The sequence below is a fragment of the Ambystoma mexicanum genome, chromosome 3q, assembly GCF_040938575.1.
Source record: "Ambystoma mexicanum isolate Mex_15411 chromosome 3q, UKY_AmexF1_1, whole genome shotgun sequence".
Lineage (NCBI taxonomy): Eukaryota > Metazoa > Chordata > Amphibia > Caudata > Ambystomatidae > Ambystoma > Ambystoma mexicanum.
In genome coordinates, this window is record NC_090926.1 from 647393306 (window position 1) to 647418193 (window position 24888).

Sequence of the window (24888 nt, forward strand, 5' to 3'; positions counted from 1 at the left end):
TATGTAGCTGATCTTTTCTCACATGGACACCATCTGGTTTTCATATGCCCAATCTTTCAATTGCACGGAAGACTTGTACTTCTAATGGATTCCTTCCTCCCACAGATTCCTCATCTGTGTTATCCTATCCGGGCGCAGCTGATCTTCGGAAACCTTTCTGCCACCAGGGGATGCAGGACAGATCGTGTCGGCTCTGCCTGACACCTCTACGTGCCCTGCATTGGACATGTCAGGGACATGCCTGCCCCTTGACCTCAGGTGTATTCTTTTCAGGCGCTTTGCTAACTTCAAGTACAAGCTACTTCAGTCAATGAAAAAATGCCCGACCCTGTTAAGGCCTCAGGTTTGAAACCTTGTGTGGATTACTGCCGGCAGGTGATCAGTGTCGGATCTCCATCGCATTTGCCAATACATGAATCCAATGGCCCTCTGGGAAAGGGCTGCTAAACTCTTCATCTACCGCCACAAGGATTTGGGTGCGGACGCACAGCCCAGAGTGCGTATCGAAGGTAAGGTTCCAGCAAAAAAAAGACCAGCAGCAGCACCACCACTAGGGTCTCTCTCCCCAGACGGTTCTTCTCATTGTTCTCCATCATCCTCGACAAAGGGGAGTCCTCGCTCCAGAGACTGGAAGCGGCGCCACAGGTACCATCTCCCAGCCAATCCTCTACCCTGGAGGAACGGGAGAACTTCCGATTGAAAATGCTTGACATCTTCGCAAAGGCTTCAGCATCGACGGCTTTGGTGCTGACTGGGCCACCAGCTTTAATAGGACTCACTGAGATGCAGCAGACAGGCAGGGTGCCTGTAGGGAAATGCTGCCGTACGCTTACGTGGACGGGACTGGAACCCAAGGGTGATGTCTCCTGGCACTGGCAAGCACAGGCTTCAAGCATAGAGGCCTCAACGCCGGTCCCGCCCTTCTCTTCAATGTAATAAGCGCCAAGGGCACCAGAGGCCCTCAGGAGTACGCCTCTCTTCTGATAAACCCATTTATGACATAAATGAGCCAGATCTATGCCGAGAGTGGCCAGCGACTCCAGAAAGGAAAGGGACTTCTCAAAGGAATTCTACCCGGACTAGCCTCAGACTTGCAAGAGTCCAGTGATCTTGACACCTCCCCTGAGCTGCATATCCTCCCAGCAGCTCTCGAGGTAGAGCTCGGACATCCTTCCAGAGGATGATGACCAAGGTTGCTGATACGCTGGGGTGATCTGCCCTGTCCAGAACAAAATTCCAATTTGAGTTGAGGGACATTTTGGACAAAGGGCCTTGCTACCATTCAACATAGCTGTAGAAGCTCTGGTGCTGGAGGTGTGGAGAAAGGCCAGCCTCTACACCTGCAGTCAACAGGGAGCTGGCAAGAAAACATTTTCTGGCTCCATCAGATCTAGCCTTTTTGTCCTCCCATGAGAGTTTGGTGGTACAGACTGCAAACTTTAAGACATCCACCTTTCCATCCATACCACTGTTAGGGAGAATTCTCTTATAAGGCTAATTTCCCAAACCTAGTGAGTCCCCCAGCAGCTTTGCTGGATTTTTTGGGGTTTGTTTTTTTCTCCTGCTAAGAGTGAGACTCTTTTCCTCCCAGTCTTAGGCATGATTTGAGGTATGTCTCTGACTTTTTGTGTACTTATGGGCAATGGGGTCTTTTACTCCATAGGGTATCATCTATTTTTTGTGTATGTGTTACACAGCACCCTCCGTGCAGTAACACAGGGGTGTCATAGTGACCCCCAAACATAGACTCCATACCCTGGGACTGACTACTGTCTCCCAGGGCATGTAAAGTCACCATTGACTTTACTAGTCCAAAATTGTGAACAGAACCAGTACAAACCATCATATTTTGGAAGGACTGGAAGGGGTTAATTCGATTGCCCCTGGGTCTGTTTCCAAGGGGGCACTGTCCAGTCCCCCCTTATCAAGTTTCTGACTGGTGGCAGTGGTCATCACACAAAATATTCCACCTGGGATTTTCCCATTGATTTTAAATGCACCACTTTTTGGTGCAATGTTAAAGATACGGCCGGTTTATTTATTTAATATTAAATCACCGGTTGGGTCTTTTTGACAGAACTCTTTCCTAAAATGGCGTTTGTGTCCGTCTCTGTAACTCCAACCTTTTGGCGGGCTTCTCCACAGAAGCCCTCCAACTGGTGGGGGAATTGGCACCCTGGACTGCGTTGCCTTAGCAACTCAAGTCGCACTCTGTTCTGATTGGGCCAGTGGTGAGCCCCCTGGCTCACCACTTAGCATGTTTGAGTGACAGCTAGGCTGTTGAATGGCGGTTTTTCTGCATAAAAGCAGGGCTTTTGGGACTGGAACTTCGGAAGTCGCCACAGGACCTAAGAAATCCGAAGAAGCTGAGCCATCTGCAACGACGACACCACCGGTGGAGCCCTGCTGCAACGACCTCAGCACTTTCCCGACGACAAGAGGAGATCTTCTGCTGGAAGAGTCTTCTCCCTCTGAGCTGGTGGGATCAACCAGTTCACCATTTTGCCTTTCAGGACGTCTCTTGGTCGAATCGCCCGTGCCAAGCACCCCGGGGCCGGATAGCCAAGTTTCATCCTCTGTGACCGCAAATACCAGGAACGCACCTTTTCACCGACAAACTCTGCGGCTGGTTTCTTCCCTGGGCAGTGCAACGACTCCAAGTTTCCTCCTCGACGAGATCCTCTCATCCCCTGGTCGACACCACGAACTGCATCCGCTGCCAGGAACAACTGCCACCGCTGGAGATTCCTCACTCTTTAAGGTACTGTTCTACCTGGCCTCCCTTTCTTCGGTTTGCCCAAGGTGACCCTTAAATCCTTGGCTTACCAACTGGGTTGGCCCCCAGACCTTCTAACTTTGTCTTTTGAACCACCCCAACCTCTTTTGAACATTTCTACAAAAACTTGAATGCATTGCTAAACCGTGTGATCTTGGGCAGATTTCGCCTTGCTCCTTTCAAAGTGGGCCTGGCCTATGAACTTTGGCTCTACAGTATACCCTGCCTTCAGTAACTTGATTTTGTCTCTTAAAGGTGTTGGGAACTGTTTTATTTTTATGACCTGCCTTTTTCTCTCCCTTTAACCTAATTATTGGAGTGCCATCTAAGTCACGCGCTCACCTCTGTTTTGACAAAAAGTGGTGTTTTAACTTAGACTTGTCTAGTAATTGCTAAGGGAGGTGTAAATACCTCTGATTGTGTTGGAACTTGCTTTTGATTAATAGTGCTAGTGTATTTTTATAAAGTGTGTGTTAAATAATTATATAGTTTTGATACAAAGCTCTGGTCAGTGTTTACTTGTTCTGCTGTGTTTTTGGCCCTATTGTGTATCCTCTGTATACTGCCTAACTCTTCTTGAGAGAAGTCTGACTGCTCAGCCACAGCTACCAGGTAAATCTGGGTGGTACAGACTGCTACCGATTGGGTTTACTGCTTACTCCTGTAGTCTTAATCTTTTTGCAGTGGTCCCCAAGGGAACTGCACAGGATTCTGCCCAACAACCACCTAAGCAAAACAAAAGAGGTGATGGCTGGAAGGTTTAGAATTAACCTTAAACTCCGGCATCGCTGTGGGCAACCCTCCAGACCATTGCTATTCCCCTGCCAAGCCATTACAAAAGGGAAAAGACCATATGCAAATCAGGCTTGGTCTTTCTCCAAAAGGGGCAGTCCAGCCCGAACTGCTTGGTCACATCCCTTCTACATGAGACCACAAGCAGCTCCAGATATGTTTCAGCCACGTTGGGCCTGATCAGTGAGGAGTAGCTTGGGTCTCTAGGCCCAGCACACACGGACCCATGTGTGGGCATACCCATCCCACTCGAGTTGACTAAGCTGTTTTTCTATGCCAAGTAAGCTCGCTTGTTACAGTGCCACAATGCCCCAGGGCAGCTGTGCGCTTTATAAATGCAAATAAAAAAATAAGCAAAACAAAAGAGGTGACGGCTGGACGATTTAACCTTTACCTCTGGCCCTCCAGACCATTGTTCTGCTGCTGCAATCTATACCACCTCACAGAGTGTGAAAGAGACTTGACGATTGGGAAAAAAAATATTTGCCTCAGGCACCCATTTCAGTTTTTGGTCCGTGGTGGCCAATGCAGCGGAACACTTTCCTGAGGTGTATTTGAGAGAAGGTTTTCTGTCAATGGCACAGTGGCTTCCCACCAGATCTTACAATCTGGTCGTGACACACAGCTGACTGTGTTGGATGCTTCTTGGACATGAGTACACTGGTGCGACATCACTCATGGATGAGTACATTGTGTTTTGCACAAGATGTACAGGCAAAGCTACTAAATATTCCCTGTGGCACTAACCAGAACCTGTTTGGGGCCAAAGTTGACTGCACCCTACGACGGTTCCAGACCTACACAGTGACAGCAAAGTCTTTGGGTTTAGTGGTGCGACAACCCTCTGTGCCTTCCACAATGGGTCAGACTTTCATCCTTTTGCCCCCTTCGCCCCTGTGGAAGAGGTCAGGTTGGTCCTGGGTGACTGCAGGACAGACACTTCTCAAGAGGTAAAGTTGGAGTTGTCCTAGAGGTGGAACAGCAGCAGCCACTGTCCCCTTGGCCACCCACGGTGAAAATCCTCTCTGAGGAGTTCTGCCACAAGTCCACTGTAGGAGGGAGAATTTCCCTGTTTGCTGCAGAAGGTTTTCAAATTGGTTTTCAAATTGGGTTTGTCTCCCTTTCATTCAGTGTCCTTCAGACCACTTTCCTTAGACCGCTACTTTGCCACAGGACCCCATCGCACTTGCGCGGTCTGAATGGCACAAGGCCTATTAAGATCGTTGTCCTCCCTTGGTTTCCCCCTCCTTGTCTTGTCATGCCTAGAAACACTTGTGTACAGGCGCGTTATGAATTCCATATCATATCCAGCTTCTCTCGCAGACTGTAATAGTACTAGTTCCATGCTTGGAACGAGGCAAGGGTGTTACCCAATGTAATTTCTTGCTCCAAAGAAAGAAGGGGGCTTGCACCCAATACTCGATCTGAGAATTCTGAATTTGTACCTGCCAAAGGACAAATTCAACATGGTAACTGTAGCCCAGATCATCCAAGCCTCCAATCTGCAGGACTGGTTGATGTCACTGGACCTCCAGGATGCCCACCTCCAGATTAGTTTAGTTTATTATTTGTAGAGCACACCTAACCCTGAGGTATATGGGTGCTTGAACATAGGTGATTGTTACCAGTACATACAGATAGAGACAATGGACAGGTGGCTTGTTGACATGGGTTACAAATTGGTCAACGTACCTACATCAAAAAATAATTACAGAAGGGGAGCAGCTGCTGAGGAGCAATTCACAATTGGCTGAACAGGTGGTCAACAGCAGTTACCAAAGGCCCACACACCTATGTTGTTACCTAAAGGTCGACAAGGGTTGCGAAAAAGGACCATAAGCCTGCATGGTTACATAATGATAAGTCAAGGTTGCGAAGAGGTCAACAGGCCTGCAGAAGGGGGTAGAACTCCAGTAATGGGGTACAAGCCAGACTTGGGAATCCGGCATACCAGGGTGGTGACGGCGAGGGGAAGGAAGCACTGATGGGAAGGTTTAATGTTGCTGGGCGAGGAGGCAGGCTGTCACTTTAGCTCTAATGGACCAGAAGGATGGTTCAGCCCTGATGGCTGTGGGAAGAGCGTTCCAGCACTTCGCAGCGAGCACAGGGAAGCTAGATCCGCATGCAGATTTCAGTTTGTACTTGGGGATGTTGAGACATTGTGAGTAGAAGGATCTTGTGGGTCTGGATTGTTGGTTCCTGGAGAATTTGTCAGCCAGATATTTAGCTGCTGTGTTTGAGAGACATTTGTGTGTGATGACCAGTGTACATAGTGAGATTCTATCACACACTGGGAGCCAGTGTAGATCCCGTCTAGTGGCTGAGATGTGATTGGAACATGGGATATTTAAGGCGGATCTGAGTGCATTGTTCTGGAGGACTTGCAATTTATTCAGATTGCGTTCGGTGGAGCCTTTAGAATAGAGGGTTGCGGTAGTCCAACTTGGATAGGATTAATGCCCTGGCAAGTGTGAGGCAGCTGTTAGTAGATAGGTATGGTTTGCAGGCATTGAGAAGTTTGTTGGTATAAGCTGTTGTTAAGGCTGTGGTACTGACTTGTCTTTTAAGGGAGAGCGTGGAGTCTAGGTAGACACCTAAAGTTTTGACCTCATTGGTCACTTTAATGACTGTCCCATCAATGTTAAAAGTCTTGTAGCGTTTGTCAAGTCTATTTAGGCAAGCTTGAGAGCAGATTACCATAAGCTCTGTCTTGTCATTGTTCAGACAGAGGCTGGTGGGCAGCCATCCATGCCTGAATTTCGAGGTAAATTTCATTTAACATTTTGGAGTCCTCGTCATAGCAGCCAGTGAGCGTAATGAGGACTTGTGTGTCATCTGCGTAATTCGTGTAGATGACACCCATGCCAGGAACAAGATCAAAGAGGAGCTTTGTGAAAATGTTGTAGAGCGTGGGTGAAACAAACCCTGAGGGACTCAACAATGGATGGGTACTGGTTCAGCCGAAGCTGTAGGTGCAAAGACCATTGTTGTTCTCTTTGAGAGAAAGGATTGGATCCAGCTAGATGCCCAGTCATCGAAAGCACAGGAATTACCTGATGTTAGTTGTGTGGGAGTCCTTCTATTAGGCCTTTATTCGGCACTCTAGGTTTTCACCAAGCTGCTGGCAGTGGTAGTAGCTTGCCTCAGGAGAGAAGGCGCTTGCATCTTTCCCCACCTGGACGACTGGCTTGTCCGTGCTTGCTCCCCAGACCAGACGTTGACTCAATTGCAAAGCTTGGGCTTTCCTTGAACTTCCAAAAGTCCCATGCTTTGCTGTTCTTGTCCCTCAGATTTATTTGGGCAGTCTTGGATACTCACCTATGCAGAGCCTTTCTGCCTTGGATTGAGTGGTTAACATCTCTCAGATGGTTCCTGCATGTCCTACTGGATTATGGTGGTCTGGCTAAGCATGAGGTTGCTATAATGGATACGCCATTGCCAGTGATCGCTGTTTCAAGGACACATGTCAGATCATCTCCAGGTATCGAGTTAAGTGACATGAGAACTTGCAAGGTGGTCCTTGAGAGGAAATCTTCAAAAAGGCATGGCGTTCCATCAAACATGGCCTCTGCTGACGATAGTCACAGGTGCGTCCCTGATTGGTTGGATCAATTACCTGTCAGGCCTGACTGTGAGCAGACTGTGGTCTTCCTCTGAGCCTCAGGAGCACATCATTTTGTAGGAGCCGAGGGCGATCAAGTTGGCCCTAGTCACCTTCCTCCTTTCTGTGAAAGGGAACTTTGTGCTGATGCTTACTGACAACAAATTGGTAATGCACTACCTCATCAAACAATGTGTTGTGGCTTCCTTGCCATTTTACAGAGAAGAAATGCAACTGTGGCTCTGGAGAGCGACATCTCTCCGATGGCTGCCCATCTTGCCAGGAGAGAGAATGTCATGGCAGATGCCTTGATCAGACAGACTTCAGCCACCCACGAGTGGGAGCTATGCCAGGAAGTTCTGGAGTAGATTTTCTCCTGCTGGGGAACTGCTCAAATGGATCTCTTTGCTTCCAATGTGAACAGGAGGTGAGAGTTACATTGCTCCAGGGAATTTCCTCACCAATAAGTTGTTGGAAACGCATTGATGATTCAGTGGACATTCAACCTCCTTTATGCGTTCCTACCCATTCCTCTCATTCCGCTTGTTTCTCAGCTCAGGAGACTGGCCTGTTCAAGACCACATTGATCTTGATTGCTCTTGACTGGACTGAGAAGGGTTGCTGGACCTTCCAGTCTACCTTTCAAAGAGAGTGGACCTCCTCTCTCAGTCAGAGGGACGGGTCCTCTACCTGAACATCACCAGCTTGAACTTTCATTTGTGGCTACTGAGAAGCTGAGATACAAGGAGTGGTACTTGTGAGATGACACCCCAGATCTTCTAAGCCCACAGACCTGCTGCTAAGTACGTGTATGCTTGTAGATTACGTGCATTTTCAACTTGTGCCGGGAAAGGGATGTGGATCTTATTTCATGTCCTTTATCCTCTGTCCTGGATGTTCTACTGTCTTTGGCCTGATTGGGTCTGCAGATTATTACTGCAAAGGGGTACCTAGCTGCTACCTCTTTTTTAAACGGTCCTCTCAGCAGGGCTTTTTCTTTACAATCCCTACAGTTATGCAGTTTTAACTGGGATTGCGCAATCAGTTTCCCCCATGCCAGTTTGTTCTTCCCGGAATGAGATTTTAATTTGGTGTTAGCATTTCTTCTGGGTTCTCTGTTTGAGCCCCTGGATGATTGTTCTATTAGATTGCTAAGCCTTAAGGTAATCTTCCTGATGGCCATCAGTTCTGCTGGATGGTGAGTGAGTTTGAGGCATTTCCTGTAAACTTCCTTATTCAGCTTTCTCCAAAGACAGGGTGACATTGAGAGTGTGACCTTCCTCCCTCCCAAAAGTGGTCTCAGAATGTCATCTCTCTGAAAAGATCGATCTTCTTGTCTGTTTTTTTCCACCCCATCCTTCTAAGGCAGAGGAGTGATTAGATCAACCCAGCACACGCGCGCAGCTACTATGTCTCTCAGGAGAGGGACATCAGGAAAAAAGACCAGCTTGTGGGTTATGCCTGTGCTTGTGCGGGCAGGACTATGACTAAATGGACCATGTGAAGGTGGATCCTCCTTTGCATCTCAAAATGCTACTATCTGGCTTTTAAGGATGTGCCTGAGCGTCTCGAAACCAGAGACGTTTCTGCGATCTCTGTCCTGCAGAGTGGAGGTTACTGTCTTAAACATTTGCCAAGCAGCAATGTGGGCCTCACTGCACGTGTTTGCCAAACATTACTGCTTGTATTCTCCTCCTGGGAAGGATGATTGCTTTGGTCGAGAACTCCTCCAGAGTTTTTTAGTTTAAGTTGCAGCGACTCGCTCTCCGCTCTTGTCAAGATTTTCATACTGCTGTGGGAGTCCTGTTCTTTTTGATGGATGTTCCTCCCACAGATTCCTCATCATCCCCCAACCTGCCACTCTTGGCGGACAGCTCATACACCTCTTCTGTTTTGCGGTTCATCAGTGACTGGTTACTAGTGGAAAAGGGCACAACAGAAGTTATGGGGCACGCCAGCCCCATATATACTGTTCCTGATGTTGCACCTAGTGTAGGGAGAATAATGCTGCTAAGCGGGGCCAACATGGAACCTGGCTCTTGAGATAGACATATATTTAAGATGAAGTTTCCGTTTGAGGGTCTTCTATGAGAAAGAACATTACCCTAGAGGTAAGTAATTTGTTTTTGGGCAAGTAGGGGAAGCAGGATTAAGATCGGTGTCATTATTCTACCAAAATAATAAGTGTTAGAGAAGATGCACCTAAAAATACTTCACCCTCCCAATAACCTGATAGGTTGGGACATCAATTGATTCTACACCCCGATGATAGCCAGTGTATACTTTTTAAGACAATTCGGAGACAGCACATTCAGAAACATTAATTTATTAAGGGCATCAGCTCCTATCAAAACTTCCAAAAGTTAACTGAATGACATTTAACAGCTCAGTAATCAGATGGTTAAATTTGCACTGTTATAAAGTAGATCGTAAAGCAATCCACACAAATGGAAAGCAGAAATAGGTGTAGCAGATGCTGCCCCAAAATGATGCTGCTCATTATGATCCAGTGTTTCTGCTTCCAAAGTCTGTGATTTTGTCATCATATCATGCCTCTCTTACACAGTAATGTTTGAGAAATTGTGCATGTTATACAAGTGTTCATTGAGTTGCCCATTGAGTCACCCAAGGTCAAGTAGTTTTAGTTAAATGGGAAAACCTGGATTGGAACCTGGATCTTCTACTTCCAACATTGTGAACTTTGTTGCGAGGCTGCATCTGGCCTGTTTCCTCTCCTGTCCAATGTTTGTAAACTTTATGTGGCACATTTATAATAGTTGTGATGAATCGAGGGTAGTCTCCACTTCTCCCCAGGGGGGAGCCACCCCCTTGGAAGCTAGGGAGGGGAACCTGTTTTGCAAGACACTCTCTAGGGCTATGGGCAAGTGGGACCTCAATGGGAGTGACTCCTCCTTTGGGAACAAGGACTCCCTTACTAATGAGGAACTCCCTAAACCCAATACCCTTTCTGCCTATTTGGGTCTGCCTGCTGTATAGACTAATCTGTCATCCTTATTTTGGACTACTGACAATCTGAAAACAAAACAGCAATGCATAGAAAAAGGAAATGTCTCTTTAAATAGAGACGTACATATAACTGGGACGAGTGAATCTTATGGGAAGGGAGTGCAGGATAGACAGGGGAAGCCTTCTGACGTGTTAACGCTTTGTAGAGGTGGAGCAGAACGAAGCAGAAGGACCCATGACTTCAGGAGAGGTTAGAAGCCAAGGAGAGAGATGCCGGAAATCAGACGAGTACAGCAACGGGAGAACCGTTGCCGATTCGGGAAGGCGCAACCCGTACAAGGTGGTGGCATGACCACACCGACAGCGTGGTGTATGAAAGGCCAAGACAACAACACCAAAACTCTGGGTTTTGGGAACCTTGACACTCCCTACCGTCCGCGTATGCGGGCGGACTTCGAGAAGTATCACAGATAACCGAGTACCAGAGAGTGTCCCAGAACGAGAAAGATTCTACTGCAGTCACAGAGAAGTGCCACTTAGGAACTTGGTACCTAAGAGTGATCAGAGCTCCAGGACGAAGCGCGAGACCAAGACGAAAATGGGAGAAGCAGAGTACCAGAAGCTGTACCGAACCCCACAACGTTCGTCTACAAGGAAAAAGGCACTGGGGAGAGCGGGAGAGGCGGTAAGCCACTGAAGCTAAGTAGTGGGAGGAGAAAGGAGTCTCGAAGTCAAACAGTAAATTAACATTGGAAAAACTACTAAGCTGTACAGACTATGACAAACAACAATGGTTGGGAAATAGATAAAAAGTGGAAGGAAATAACCTGGGAAGAAGGGAGAACTCTCTGGAGAACGAGATTTGAAGAACCAAGGATGTCATGGGAACATGGCCTGAAAAACCAAGAGTGGGGAACTAATGATTTGAACAACGATAAACTAAATAAACGAAATAATGGATAGATTGAATCAAAAGGATACAAGCAATACCTAAGTGAAAACCATAGACTCCAGAGATATCCCAAGAAGCGCTATTGTAAAGCCGTTAAGAAGGAAAGTACAAAAGCCATAAGCATATGGGAAGAGCTACCCGAATACATGAAGCAAATATCAAGAGACTAATAGACCAAATAACTCTAGAAAATCTATATTCTATAAAAAAAGGACAAATGAAGAGATGAGACACCCATACAAAGAGGAAGCCTCTTTGACGAACAACCAGGAGAAGATGGACATTCTTTTGGCCTATATTTGAGTTATTCTTAATAGTGGTAGGGTCAGATAGAATTAGGTTGGGGACTGAGGACTTACAGTTTACTTCCTTACAGTAGACGAGCACCTTTAGTTGATTTAGATAGGTAGGGTGATCCCTCTAGAAATAGGGAAAGATGGGCATTTCTGATATAATTTCATTCAAAACTCAAGTTAAATGTCCTCCTTGTATCCGACTCCTTCTTCCAACCCACTGCATGTTTTTCCATTCGAGTCTAAGCATCCCCACATTTGGCACATAAGGAAACTGCAATACACAAAGAAAAAAGTTGCATGCTCAAGATCACACAGTTTTGGTCTGAAGGAGAAGCCAGAATTAGAATCCAGATGTTCTGGTTCCAAAGCTTGCAGTTTAGCCACAAAAAAAGACATCTCTCTTCTATTGACCATAGTTTGGATTTCATAAAAACACTTTATTCTGGTGTTAGCCTTAGTTTGCAGGCCTTTTACTTTCAGCAGCTAATCCAACCGAAAACCAGAAAAATAAATTGATTTGCCCAAGAGCACACCATTTTGATCAAGTTGGAGCGGGTTCAGATAATTTTCGTATGTCTTAAATAGGTTGTGCTTAAAGTGAATTTCAGGATGACCAACTGTTTCTTATTCCTGTTTGAACAGTCTTTCTAACCTCAGCCTCATTTCAGTTGTACTTTATGTTGACTAATTGTTGGTTTTAAGCAATGTTTATTTCATGTCTTTATTGTTTTATTTGCCATGTACGGACTGGAACTCAAAAACTGCTGTCTGGCACTTTTCCATGCCAAGGACCTGTGAGCATATGACACAAAACAAGTGCAAACCAGAAGGAATGCAAGGTGTCCTCATGAGAGGTGGTGTTGGTAAGCCCCTTTGGAGGGAGAGTGAAGAAAGGGACACATGCGCTCTGTTCTCTGGTCAGCAGCGTCAATGATGAACTTTTACAGAAGTGTTGGAAGATTTTCTCTGGGTGGGAGACCCTCTTGAAATTGTGTAGGCCTAAGTCTATACATTCCTGGAAGGTTCCTTATAGCTTTCACATTTGTTACCTATGAGAAATCTGAGGGTGTTCTCAGTAGCAGTCCCAGAGGAATCTTTGTTCAGATGGCCAAGGAAGGAAGGGCCATCACTTTTGGATTCAAACAATGCGGGGTACAAGTGAGGGAGGATCACTCAAGCAAGGGTTCCTTGGGGACTGCGGAGAGGACACCCGAAGGCGAGATATGGTATTCCCCTATCCCTTGCCCCAATTCATCCTACCGTCCATCCACTTTCATGGGATACTGTCATTTAAGTCCCATCCTACCCATGACTTTTTCTCAAGAGAAAGGAAGACAAAGCCTTCTCGACATCAAAGAAGATCAGGCCCTTTTCCAAATATTAACAATAACTTTGTCTCTTTCTTCAGACCCCAGAGGATGTTCTGTAAACCCCCCAGAACCCTGTTTTCTCTGTTATTTTCCTCTAATAGCACTCTAAAAATAGGGGAAATACAATCATCACCTCAGCACTACCATTCCTGCAATAACCTGAACTCTGCGAGATGCAGCATATTACCCATTTACTGTATTAGGTCCCAAGAGATCCCATACCTAACATTAAGAAAAGGAAGGAGAAAATCCAAGATCCCCCCACCTTGTACCATTTAAGTACTGAGACAAAGAAGAGGGAACTAGGAGGTATACAGACTTCCTATAGGAAACACCATTATGATACTGGGAAGAAGGTGCAAGCAGAAGCACACCTATACTCCCAATACATATGTCCCACTTATGAGGTCAGGCATAGTCGGGCATTTGAAACTGACTACAATCACCTGCAATCTATTAACCATGGCTGGGAGTATAAAAACAGCAACCTCCAACAGCAAAGTGAGCGAGTCGGTCGGAAAGCGTAGGCCCCGGAGCCAGCCCGGACCAGCAGCAGGAGAAGGGAACACAGAGACACTGGAGGTCTGCGGGTTGAAGCCAAGGAAAAGGTGTTGCAAGCGAGCTGTGTCTTCAGGGAGCCAGGAGGGTCCGTGAGAGGGAGCTGAAAGGCGTGCTGCACCCTTCTGAAGCAAAAGGAAAGAATTGCTTGTTCCCCTGGGCCAGCGAGACAGCCATGGAATGTCTGAGGGGCGGGTGGTAAGTCCCTGACCTCAGAACTAAGAATTGTTAAAGCGAAACACAACCGGTGAGTCTGAATGCAAAGGAAAGCCTGGTTTGTGAAAGCGTGAGTGAAGACAAAGTTGCTAAGTAAACACATATTAAGAAAGATGCACCTGTTGAAGTATGGACTGTAATCGTGAAATGTATAAGAGAGAGAAAGCACAACAATGAAGAGATACTAAGTAACCGAGTGGTCCTGTGTATGATTACACGTTATCGAAAGTCTGTATGAATGGAAGGAGCTGCCAAAAGGGCAGGATAGCTGTGCGCAAAATGCAAACCAAGCAAAATAGAGAGCATAAAAGGGGGAGCCACGTAAAGAGGGAAAACGTGTGTGAAATCCTGATGAAGAGTGGTAAATTGCAAGCTTGAATAAAGTGAAGTATCAAGAGGGGGGTGAAACTAAGCCCAGAAAGTGAACTGCTCGAGAGGGGACAGGACTAAGTCTCGGAGAGTGAACTGCTCAAGAGGGGGCGAAGCTAAGCCCTGGAAAGTGAAAACTGTTAGAAAAATCTGAAGTAAAGTAAAATAAGTTTAACTGTGCAAGAGGGGGTGAAGATAAACCCCTTGGCCTGGGCTGCGTGACCTGTGATGGGTGGACCGTGCAGTCTGACAACTGCGCCACGGCCCAGGGAGACCCTACCAGATGAAATACATGTGTGATAAATGGAGAGAGAGAGTTTTGTGAAGTTTGGGGAAGGGAACCTCCAAGATGTTAAGTTGAACCATCAAAAGCTGAACTCTAAATTTAATGATTTGTCAAGGGAAGAGGAATACTTTGGAAATGGAAAGGGGAACTTTTATAAAAACCACGAGGAACCAAAGGGGCTTTTGAATCTGGAAAGAGGAACTCTGAGAAGCCCTTATACCTTGTGAAAACATATTCTGAACTTTCTGAACTTTGCAGAACTTTGATGAACACAAATGCCTTGGGAGCTGCGAAAGTGCTCCGGTGCCATCATATCTTACTTTTTGAACACTATTGTGCTAATCCAGTTCCTTACACATTGTTAGTATTTAGAAGTGAGGGCAAGCATAGGTTTGACACAGGCAACCTTTTCGTTTTGGACTAATGAACCTCGACTTTCCTTAGTTTACTTTCTGGTCGAGATTACGCCCACCTTAGAGTTGGAGCAAGTTAGGCGTCGTACCATCCTGACAATTGAGAATAAAGGTTTTCAAACTATGTTTCACTTGTATGTGTCATCTCTTGATACCGTGCCTGTCTCACATGTGGTGTCAGAAGTGGGATATAGTTCAACTGACACTAGTTGAAGAACCCCATGTTACTTATAGTGGTCCCTGCCTTTGGAGAGAAAATCATAATAAGTGTTGAGGGACAGGAACAGGTACCCGTAATCTAACAGGCCCTCTCAGTGAAAGCCCAAATACCTATTAAGGCTCAAGATCTATTTTTTTAATTCACAACTCCTCCTGGACATTCAGCCAATCTATACGTCCCATTTGCGCCACTGAAATCATATTGTTCTAAAAGTCAGACAAACCCAAACCTACCTTAAACCCAGTGGTTTGGGACCTCCCTTGCGTGAAGGGGCTTATAGCCATTGATCTTCCACCACTGTCTGTTTCAAGACCTGCCCAGTCTTTCAACCTTAGGTCATACCCGGGTCTGTGACTCAGTGGACAAATGCATCCACTACAGGGGCCTGTGTTTGACCTCATGGTCACAGGTTGGAATCCCTGGCAGGTTCACTTAGCCCTTCATCCTTCCAAGGTCGATAAAATGAGTACCATTAAGTTGGGTGACAATAAAACATCTGTTATTAGCACCAAGATGCCCCTTTGGGGATGAACGTGTGTTTTACAAATACACCTGTTATACCAACCCAGAACAGGGCTCTGACAAAGGATCAGAAACATTTTCTGACTCAGAATCAGAATCGGGGTCAGATAAAACTATAACTCCACACCGCAAAATGGCTTCAATTGATTAACCCTTTCCTTGCTTGCATAACCATCAGGTCAAGGCCAAAAATTGCCTACAGGATGGGTTGGAAAGATTAATAGCAGCACAAGAGAGACCTAATATTCCCCAGGGAATCCTTCGGCCCTATAAGGAAGGAGAGGATCTAGGAATTTTCTTTTTATTTCGAATGCCTAGCAACACAATTTCAATGGGGCGAGGATTTAAAGCTGAGAACTACAAAACTTGTACCAGCTATTAAATCTTCCCAGAACAGCTACCTTTGCAGAAATCAAAGAAGGTCTGTTTCAGAGGGTGACAGACAAATAATTTGTATTGCCAAAAATGACAGCCCATCAAATTACAGCCTGAGGAAACTCGTATAGAGCTAGGCGAACGAGTAAAGAATACCACCTCCCTCTGATTAAAAGGGAAAAAAGGGAAACCCTTACCAGAGGTCATTGAAATAATTAACATAGAACAGTTCACTAATTCGCTACACCTCTTTTTACAACAGGCTGTATTGCAGTTAAATCTACTTTGACCTTAGCCATTGAGACTGCTCAAAATTATTTTGATTCTAGACTACACTTTCAGACCCTACATCGAAATGACGAAAAGAAAGGAGGTTGAACTCCATCGCGTCCTTTTCTATCCAAGCAAGATAAATCTGGAGTCCCAGTAAGATCAAAAGTACAAATGATTAAGGATAGAGAAAGAATAGAGAGAAGGACGGACCTCAAAATTAGGGAAGAAGCCAGGAAAGAGGAGGTTGGATCCACCAAGCCACCTCCCCTCATTTGCTTCTCTTGGAAAGAACCGGGACATCTAGCCCGAAATTGTTCCCAAAACCGGAAAGAACCACCAATGGAAATAGGCTGTTTAGTGGGGGATGAATGGAATGAGCAAGAAGAGGACATTGAGACCGTAAGTGCCTGCTTCTGCGATATTTTCATCCGATTCCACATATGAACCGGCCATGGTAAATGGCACTCCAGTGAAAAAGCTCTTCTAGACACTGGAAGCAAGCAAACGGCCATTCGATCTGACCTTCTACCCATTGGAAGCCCTATATACGCTCAACTGGTTAAAATCACTTGTGTTCATGGGGATAAAGAAATCTATCCAACAATGCCTGTCCCATCTACATCAAGGGTAAAGGCAAGGTGATTTCATCAGCTATAATACCGTACCAGAGGAAGTTATCATTGGTAAGGGTTTTCCCGAGTTTTCCTCTCTAGCACAGGACATCAGTACCCAAACACCCACCTTCTCTCCACTTAATACCTGGCAGAAAGAACTCTTTTCCCTAAATGCCAACATTTTGGAATGGCCTACCCCCAGAGGAAGAACACTCCAACCATCTTTATCCCCTTGCGTGGGAGGCCAGAGATTTAGGAGAAGAGTATGTGAGAAACCTGATGGTGTTCTCACCAGCAGTCCCAGAGGATCCATTGTTCAGATGGCCAAGGAAGGGCCATCACTCTTGGATTCCAACCCTCTGGGCAGACGAGCGGAAGATCACTCGAGCAAGGGTTCCTTGAGGACTGCCTGGAGGACACCCGAAGGCGAGATATGGTATCCCCCGTCCCTTGCCCCAATTCATCCTACCGTCCCTCTACAATCATGGGATACTGTCATTTAAGTCCCATCCTACCTCATGACTTTCCCTCAAGAGGAAGGAAGATAAAGCCTCCTCGACATCATCATCATGTGATATGGCATGTATATTGTGCCTGTATACAAGTGTTTCTAGGCGCCCCAAGACAAGGGAGGGACGACAAGACAAACGATCCTACTAGGCCTTGTGTCATTCAGATTGTGCAAGTGCAGCAGCGTGGCTCAAGGTAAGTGCTAGGAGGCAGGGGGTCTGTCGGGGTTACAGCTTACAGCCCCTAAGGTGCAGTAGGCCAGGAGACAGTGCAAGGAAGACTGGTCTAGGAGGAGCCTCATATCCAGTGTGACTCTGAGGGTACTGTACTAGGCAACCAATCGGCGCAACAAACATGTAAGTTAGCAGGGAAGCGAGAGAGAGAAGGCAGAGGCAAAAAGGAAGGTCTTGAGCTGCTTCCGGAACTTCAGTTTGTCCCGCTCAAGTCTGACAGGGGCAGGGAGGCCATTCCAGAAGGAGGCACCTGCAGAGGAGCGAGATCTACCCCCCACTCTATGTCTAGAGAAGCATCTGACCCTCAGAGAGTTGGAGGTAGCAGAGCAAAGGGCTCGAAAAGGAAGGTATTTCGGCAGAGAGAGTTGGATGTAGTGCAGGCCCTGGCATCAGTTAGCCTTGTGGACGATGCAGAGGGTCTTGAACTTGGTCCTTGCAGCCACCGGGGGGCTAGGGAGATAGTCCCTAGGCTTGAGGCCAAAGATAAGTGTTGCAGTCCTGTGCTGATTAGAGCGGAGTGTCATCTGCATAAAACTGAAATTTAAAAGAGAAGGTGGAGATCAAATGGGTCAAAGGGACCAGATAGACATTGAAGAGTCAGTGTGAGAGGATAGAGCCCTAGGGGACATGACATGTGGAGAGAAATGTGGTGGAGCAAAAGGACCCAAGTTGGACCTGGGAGGGTCGGTCCAGGAGGAAGTAGGTCAGCCATGCCAGGGCTTGATCCATAATGCCCAGGTTCTCACAGAGTCGATTGTTCAGGGTGACATTTTTAACTGTGTCGAAAGCAGAGGAAAGGTCAAGGAGGATGAGGACAGAGGGACAGCTGGAATCAAGACTAGTTTGCCAGACAGGTAATATCGGCAGAAGGCTTTTTAAGGATGGGGTGCACAAGGGAGTGCTTGAGGAGAGAGGGGAAAGATCCAGTGGCAAAAGAGTGATTGCAGACGTCAGCCAAGGTGCGGGAAAGGGTGGAAATGTGGTCCTTGATAGTTCTGGAAGAGCAGGGAAGCACCTGTTTGGGTGACACTTTCATAGATTGGACTTGTCTAGAAACATCGTCAGGTGTCAGAGAGAAGGAGAAAAAAGGAAGAGGAGAGAGGGAGAGGCATCTAGAGGGGGCCTGAGAGAGGTAGAGGAAAAGGAAAGTGAGGACAGGATGTCCTGAGTTTTTGTGGTGAAATGAGAAGCCAGCGCCATGCAGAGGGTCTGGGAGGGCACAGGAGAGGTGGAGACTGCAGTAGGATTGGCCAGGTCCTTGCAGATTTGAAAGAGTTTGGCCGTGTTGTTTGATGCTGCAGAGACGGGCTTGGATATGGACCCTCTTCTTGGAGAGGACAGAGAGTCTTTATTGCCTTTGGAGCAGACAACAGGCCAGTTTGTCAGATGATGCACCTGAAGCCCTCCACTTCCTCTCAGCCACCCTGCACTTGCGTTTCAGAATGGTGAGGTCGTAGTCATACCAAGAGTTGCAATCAGAGGTAGGCTTCAGGCAGATTCGCATGACAGGGACAAGGATGTCAAGAGTGTTGGAGATAGAAAGATGCAGGTTAGAGAGGGCTGTGTCAGAGTGTGATTCAGCCACAGCAGTAGGAGGCGCAGAGAAAGTAGACGCAAAGGCTTCTACTGACACTTGCTTCATGGGCCGAATTACTGAGAAGGAAGGTGGCAGTGCTGGGGTAGGCTTTGTCTTCGAGACAAGTTTCAGGCGGGAGGAGAGCAGAAAGTGGTCGGTCCAAGAGAGAGGAGTGGTGAGAGGGTTAGTGAGTGGGATTTCTGAAGAGATAACATCCAGGGTGTGACTGCCGGAATGTGTCGGACCAGGGGGTAGTATGGAAAGGGAGAGCGAGTTGCAGAGGTTGCGGAAGAGCCCAGAGGAGGGATTGAAGAAATACAGTTGGATGTTGAGGTCTCCGAGCGGAAGAAGTTGAGAGGTAGATGCCAGGATAGAAGAGGAGAGGTTAGCCCATTCTGAGAGGAAGAGTGTGATCTGGCCAGGTGGCCTGTAGATGGTGGCCAGAGTCAAAGAGAGGCCAGGAGAGATGGAGAGCCTGCAGACCAGGCATTCATAGGAGGAGTAGGCCTGCATTGGAATGACAGATGCAGGGACCCACTCTGAAAAGAACAGGGCTACTCCACCTCCGGGCCAGTTTGTTCTGGACTCAGAGAGGATCTTGTAGCCCTCAGTGAGGAGAGTGTCAAAACTTGTGACACAGCTGGCTGTGGACCATGTCTTGGTGAGAGCGAGGACTACTAGGTCAAGGTCTTCGAGGAGGTGGCAGATGTCATAGGAGTGTTTGACAGCAGATTAAGAGTTTAGAGTGGCGACGTGGAGCAGGTTTCCACATTTAAAAGACTTCTGGGGTGGGGTACAGGAATGTGGTATACCCAGCGGAAGCGGTTGAGGTGCCCAAGAGTGGGAAAAGGCAGTAGTCGGAGGTGGCATAGGGGCCAGTGAGGAGGAGGAGGTAGGTATCAGAGAGGCGGCAGAGGCAGGAGGTGGCAGAGGAGCCAGAGAAGTGTAGAGGGAGTATCAGGAGAAAATTGATTAGTCGTGGGAAGCACCTTTCGCAAAGTAGGAGATTGGGCTGAGAGCCCTGGACTGAGACGGTACCATTTAGATAGACATTGATGATGGTTTTGGAGGAATGGAAGGAGGCCAAGAGGACCTCCCACAGGATGCTACCATTAGTGGGAGAGGAGGAGAGAGGAGAGAGAACGGAGACCATATGAGGGTTCCAGAGGTCTGGAGAGGGAACGACAGAGGATGTCGATGAGTCTGTCTGGAGGAAGCGCTCCTTGGTGATACGGAGGCTTGGATTGGAGACCAGGATATCCCTCTTGAACGTTTTCCTTTCAGACTTTCTGAGAGGGATAGGATAGGAGATAGAGTAGCAGTTTGAGAAGATGAGAGATTTTGAGCACCATAGGGAGTGCGAGGAGGCAAGCGTGGCGCATGAGGGAGGAAGAAACACAGCCCACAGCCTCGCACCACAGGAAGCCCCAGAGGGGCAGGATTAACACAGAAGAAGGCACACAGGAGGCAGCAGCAGGCAACACACCAGGGGGATGATGGAGTAGTGTGGATGTACGACGGGGGTTAGGGGCAGCGTACTGAGACGAAGAAGGAACTAGGAGTTATAAAGACTTCCTATGGGAAACACCATTATGGTACTGGGAAGAAGGTGCAAGCAGAGGCACACCTATACTCCCAATACATATGTCCCTCTAAATAGGGTCAGGTATAGTCCGGCATTTGAAGCTGACTACAATCACCTGAAATCTGTTAACCCTGGCTGGGCGTATTAAAAACAGCCACCTCCAACAGCAAAGTGAGCAAGTCGGGAGGAGAGCAAGAGCACCAGAGCCAGCCAGGACCGGCAGCAGGAGAGCGGAATGCTGAGACACTGGAGGTCTGCGGGTTGAAGCAGAGGAGAAAGATTTGACGAGGGAGCCATGTCTCCAAGAAGCCAGGAGAGGAAGCTGGAAGGCGTGCTGCTCCCTTATGAAGCAAACATAAAGAATTGCTTGTTCCCCTGGGACAGCAAGGTAGCCATGGAGTGTCTGAGGGGCAGGTGTTGAGCCCCTGACCTCAGAACGAAGAATTGTTAAAGCTGAATACAACCAGTGAGTATGAATGCAAAGGAAAGCCCTGTTTGCGAAAGCACAAGTGAATACAAAGTTGGCAAGTAAGCGCGTGTAAACAAAGGAGGCCTGTTGAAGTATGAACTGTAATCCTAAAATGTAGAAGAGAGAGAAAGCACAACAATTAAGAGGTACTAAGTAACAGAGTGGTCACGTGTATATTTTACACATTATCGAAAGCCTCTATATGAATGGAAGGAGCTGCCAAAAGGGCAGGGAAAATAGAGCGCTTAAAAGGGGGAGCAACGTAAAGATGGAAAAGTGAGTGAAATCCCCATGAAGAGTGGTAAATTGAAATCTGGAAAAAAGTGAAGTGTCAAGAGGGTGTGAAACTAAGCCCCGGAAAGTGAACTTCTCAAGAGGGGGCAGAACTAAGCCTCAGGAAGTGAAGTTGGAAAAAGAGGGGGTGTGAAGCTAAGCCCCAGAAATTGAAAACTCTGAAGCAAAGTAAAATTAGTTGAACTTGCAAGAGGGGTGAAGCTAAACCCCAGGGCCTGGGTTGCGCAACCTGGGATGGGTGGACAGTGTGGTCTGGCCACTGCGCCACAACCCGGGTAGACTCCACCAGATGAAATCCTGGTGTGATAAATGGAGTGAGTTTTGTGAAGTATGGGGAAGAGAACCCCTAAGAAATTAAGTTAAACCGTCAGAAGCTGAACTCTAAATGTAAGTATTTGGCAAGGGAAGAGGAATACTTTGAAAAGGGAAAGGTGAACTTTTGTGAAACCAAGAGGGACCAAAGGGGCTTTTGAATCCTGGAAGGGGAACTCCGAGAGGACCTCTTACCTTGTGAAAACGTATTGTGAAAATCTTGAACTTTGATGAACGCGAGTGTTTTGAACTTGGGGAAGGGAGCTGTGGAAGGGCTACACTGCCATCCTATCTTAATTTTTTAACACTATTGCGTTAATCCAGTTCTTTACACATTGTTAGTATACATAAGTGAGGGCAAGCATAGATTTGACACAAGCATCCTTTTTGTTTTCGACTAATGAACTCCGACTTTCCTTAGTTTACTTTCTGGTAGAGATCACTCCCACCTTGGAGTTAGGGCAAATCAAGCGTTGTACCATCCTGACCATTGAGAATAAAGGTTTTCACACTATGTTTCACTTGTCTGTGTTATCTCTTGATACCATACCTGTCTCAAACACCTGACTGTTACCTATAAAGATGGACATCTCGAGGGTGTGTGGGGTTGCTGTGGACTGTGAAGATGTTGATCTGTACTTTGTCTTGAAAGACAAAGCAGTCTCTTTCTATTCTATTAGTCTAAACTAAAGTGTGAGCTTGCTTTCTACGACATTGGGAAGGCAGGTTTAATGTATTCACTGGATCTTTTTTCCTCTCACCTTCCTTCCTATCCGCTCTTCAACTCCTCTCACCTCCTCTACTCCTCCTTCTTATTTCCTCTCCTCCGTGTGTCTGTTACTGGGATGTGTGTTGAGACAGTCAACATGTGCCTGAAGGAGTATCAATGGGAGTTAATGCCGTAAATGGGAAGATGGATGGTGGGAATGTGCCACAGAAGCATTAGGGATGCATTCATGTATGTGGTATGGTGAATGTGCCTATGGGCACCTGGCTAGAGATCGGTGCTATGCCTCTTGAAGGTCTTTGGATGGATTGAGAGCATGACACTGTACGTGGGGAAGCAGCAGTGTGGGAATTTGGGGTGGATGGGTAGAGTAAGAAGATGTGCATGTTGGTCTCTTGATGGAACATGTGGATGAGGCTGTGACTGGACGGAGAGCAGAGATGCATGTGTGGGGCTATGAGTGGTTGGAGTGTGTGAATGTGTCGGAGAGTGTGTCTGAAGAGATGGCATGTGAACAAGTGAAAGTTGGGGGGGTTATAACTCTGGGGATAGGAAGTGGGGATGGGTTGGACCCAAGCTACTCCTCACTGATGATACCCAATGAGGCTGAAACATGTCTGGGGATGCTAGTGGTCACATGCAGAGGGGATGTGACCTAGCGGTTCGGGCAGGACTGCCCCTTTGTGGGTAGGACCAAACCTGATTTGCATATGGTCTTTCACCTTTCTTTAATGCCTTGGCAGAAGAAGAATGATCTTCTGGAGGGTTGCCCAGAGCATTTGCCAGAGGTTCAAGATTAATTCTAAACCTTCGAGCCATCACCTAGGTTTTTGCTTGGATACAATAGTAACACAATGCCAGAGTTTTGTAGTGCCTGATTATTTGAATTATTGGGATTCCAAGTGGAAACATTAGGTAAGACATTAATTAGCTGTCTTTACCTTACTTGGAGAAAAAGTGTGAAACGTTTTGGCTTGAGTTCCCAACATTCTTACCTCATTTTTTATCGTGTTTTTTAGGTACCATACACCACACAATATCTTTGGTCCCTGAATAAAATCCCATACATCTCACCTTAGGGATTGAAACATATAGGGCATGTTACTAGGACTTCAACATGTATACCTTGCTGGAGAGTAATCTCTCCTTTGGACCTCTGAGATTAAGTTGATTTTATGAACTATGGTTGATTTTCTGTTGTGTTTTATGTAATTACATGAGTTGTTGCCTGTATGAAATTGTTCATTGCACTGACACAATTTGATATTATGGTTCCGTCTTTGTCACATGTATTGTTTGAAACTTTACAGCTGTTTATTTTTGTTCAGATTTGTGTTAATAAAATGTATTTATACTTTTGAAATGAGGTGGCTAATTTAGTGTAGTCCTGAGTGGTATAGGGCACATAGTCTTTCCTAATTACCCTGCTGATGAGGCACTCGGCTATTTAACTCAAAGGGGTTTGGAAACTGCCTATCTTGCCCTCCCTTTAGAATGGGAGTAATCTCGACCATTAAAACAAACAAAATAGTCCACGTCAGTCTGGTCAAAACAAAAAGGCCTAATCTAAGAAAACCTAACCTTGCCCTCCGTCTCAAGATAACAAATGTGTTAAGGGAATACAAAAAAAGGAAAATAGTGAGTCAAAAAGAAAATTCAGAATGGCTTTAGCATTAACTCCTTTCCCCATGTTCAACCCCACGGGGGCAGAGTGTGGCGAGTGTGTTGCTGTGTGGGACTCTATGCTGAGAGTCTTTTTTCAGTGCTCATTGCTGAGAGGAGGTGGCCTGACGATAAAAAAACTCACCTGAGCTTGGCAGAGTGCAGCAAGTGTGTTGCCGTGTTTCCGCCTTACCCGCTTTTCTGATCTCCCGTTCCCTGGCTCTTGTTTTTTGGTGTGTGGGAGTTAATTCCAAACCACCGCAGGCTGGGCGCTGGGATGCTCGGCCGGATTGGAGTCGGATTGGGAGTGGCAGGCTCCAGAGACGCAGAGGGCCGGGAAGGAATCGATGAAACAGTGAGTCAACAAGCACAGACAGAATATTGATAGTTTTCCTGGTGATGATTTGAGTATTTGAATATTCTCAAGAAAATAGGAGTGCGCACTTGAGGGCACCAGAACTTGAATGTACACAATATGGTGTGAGAGAAAGGACCCCAAGCCCTTTTTCCTCAACGACTTTAGGAGGTCGAGCTCAAATTGCCTCAGGTGAGGAGGAATCTTCGGATAGGGTCGAGGAGGTTCAAAAATCACCAACTAGACAGTTTTTTCCCTAAACTTTGGATTTGATGGGGAAAGACTGTTAAAAAATAATTTGGAATATACTCTTTCAACCCTGCTGGGTCTAGAGAGTCTCTCAATACACAAAGAATAGGTAGATGGCAGAATTCTATCAGTCTTGCACACTTTGGCTTACATGTATGGTTGAACAGTTTAATCTTAGGGTTTCAACTTCTGGTAGTTCACTCGCTTCCTTAGTCTTCACCCATCTTGCCATCAATACTCAGTTCATATACCCTCAGTTTCTCACATTTCTGCGCAGGCTTGTTACGCTCACCTGGTATCCACAGCGACGCCACCC

At 46.7% G+C, this 24888-nt stretch overlaps 1 protein-coding gene across 4 annotated transcripts in view; it reads left to right on the forward strand.

Annotated features, from left to right (window-relative positions):
• The window catches only part of TBCD (tubulin folding cofactor D), a 2839019-nt gene that overhangs the window by 1950679 nt on the left and 863452 nt on the right, over positions 1–24888 (forward strand). The gene's annotated exons all lie outside the window — the stretch shown is intronic.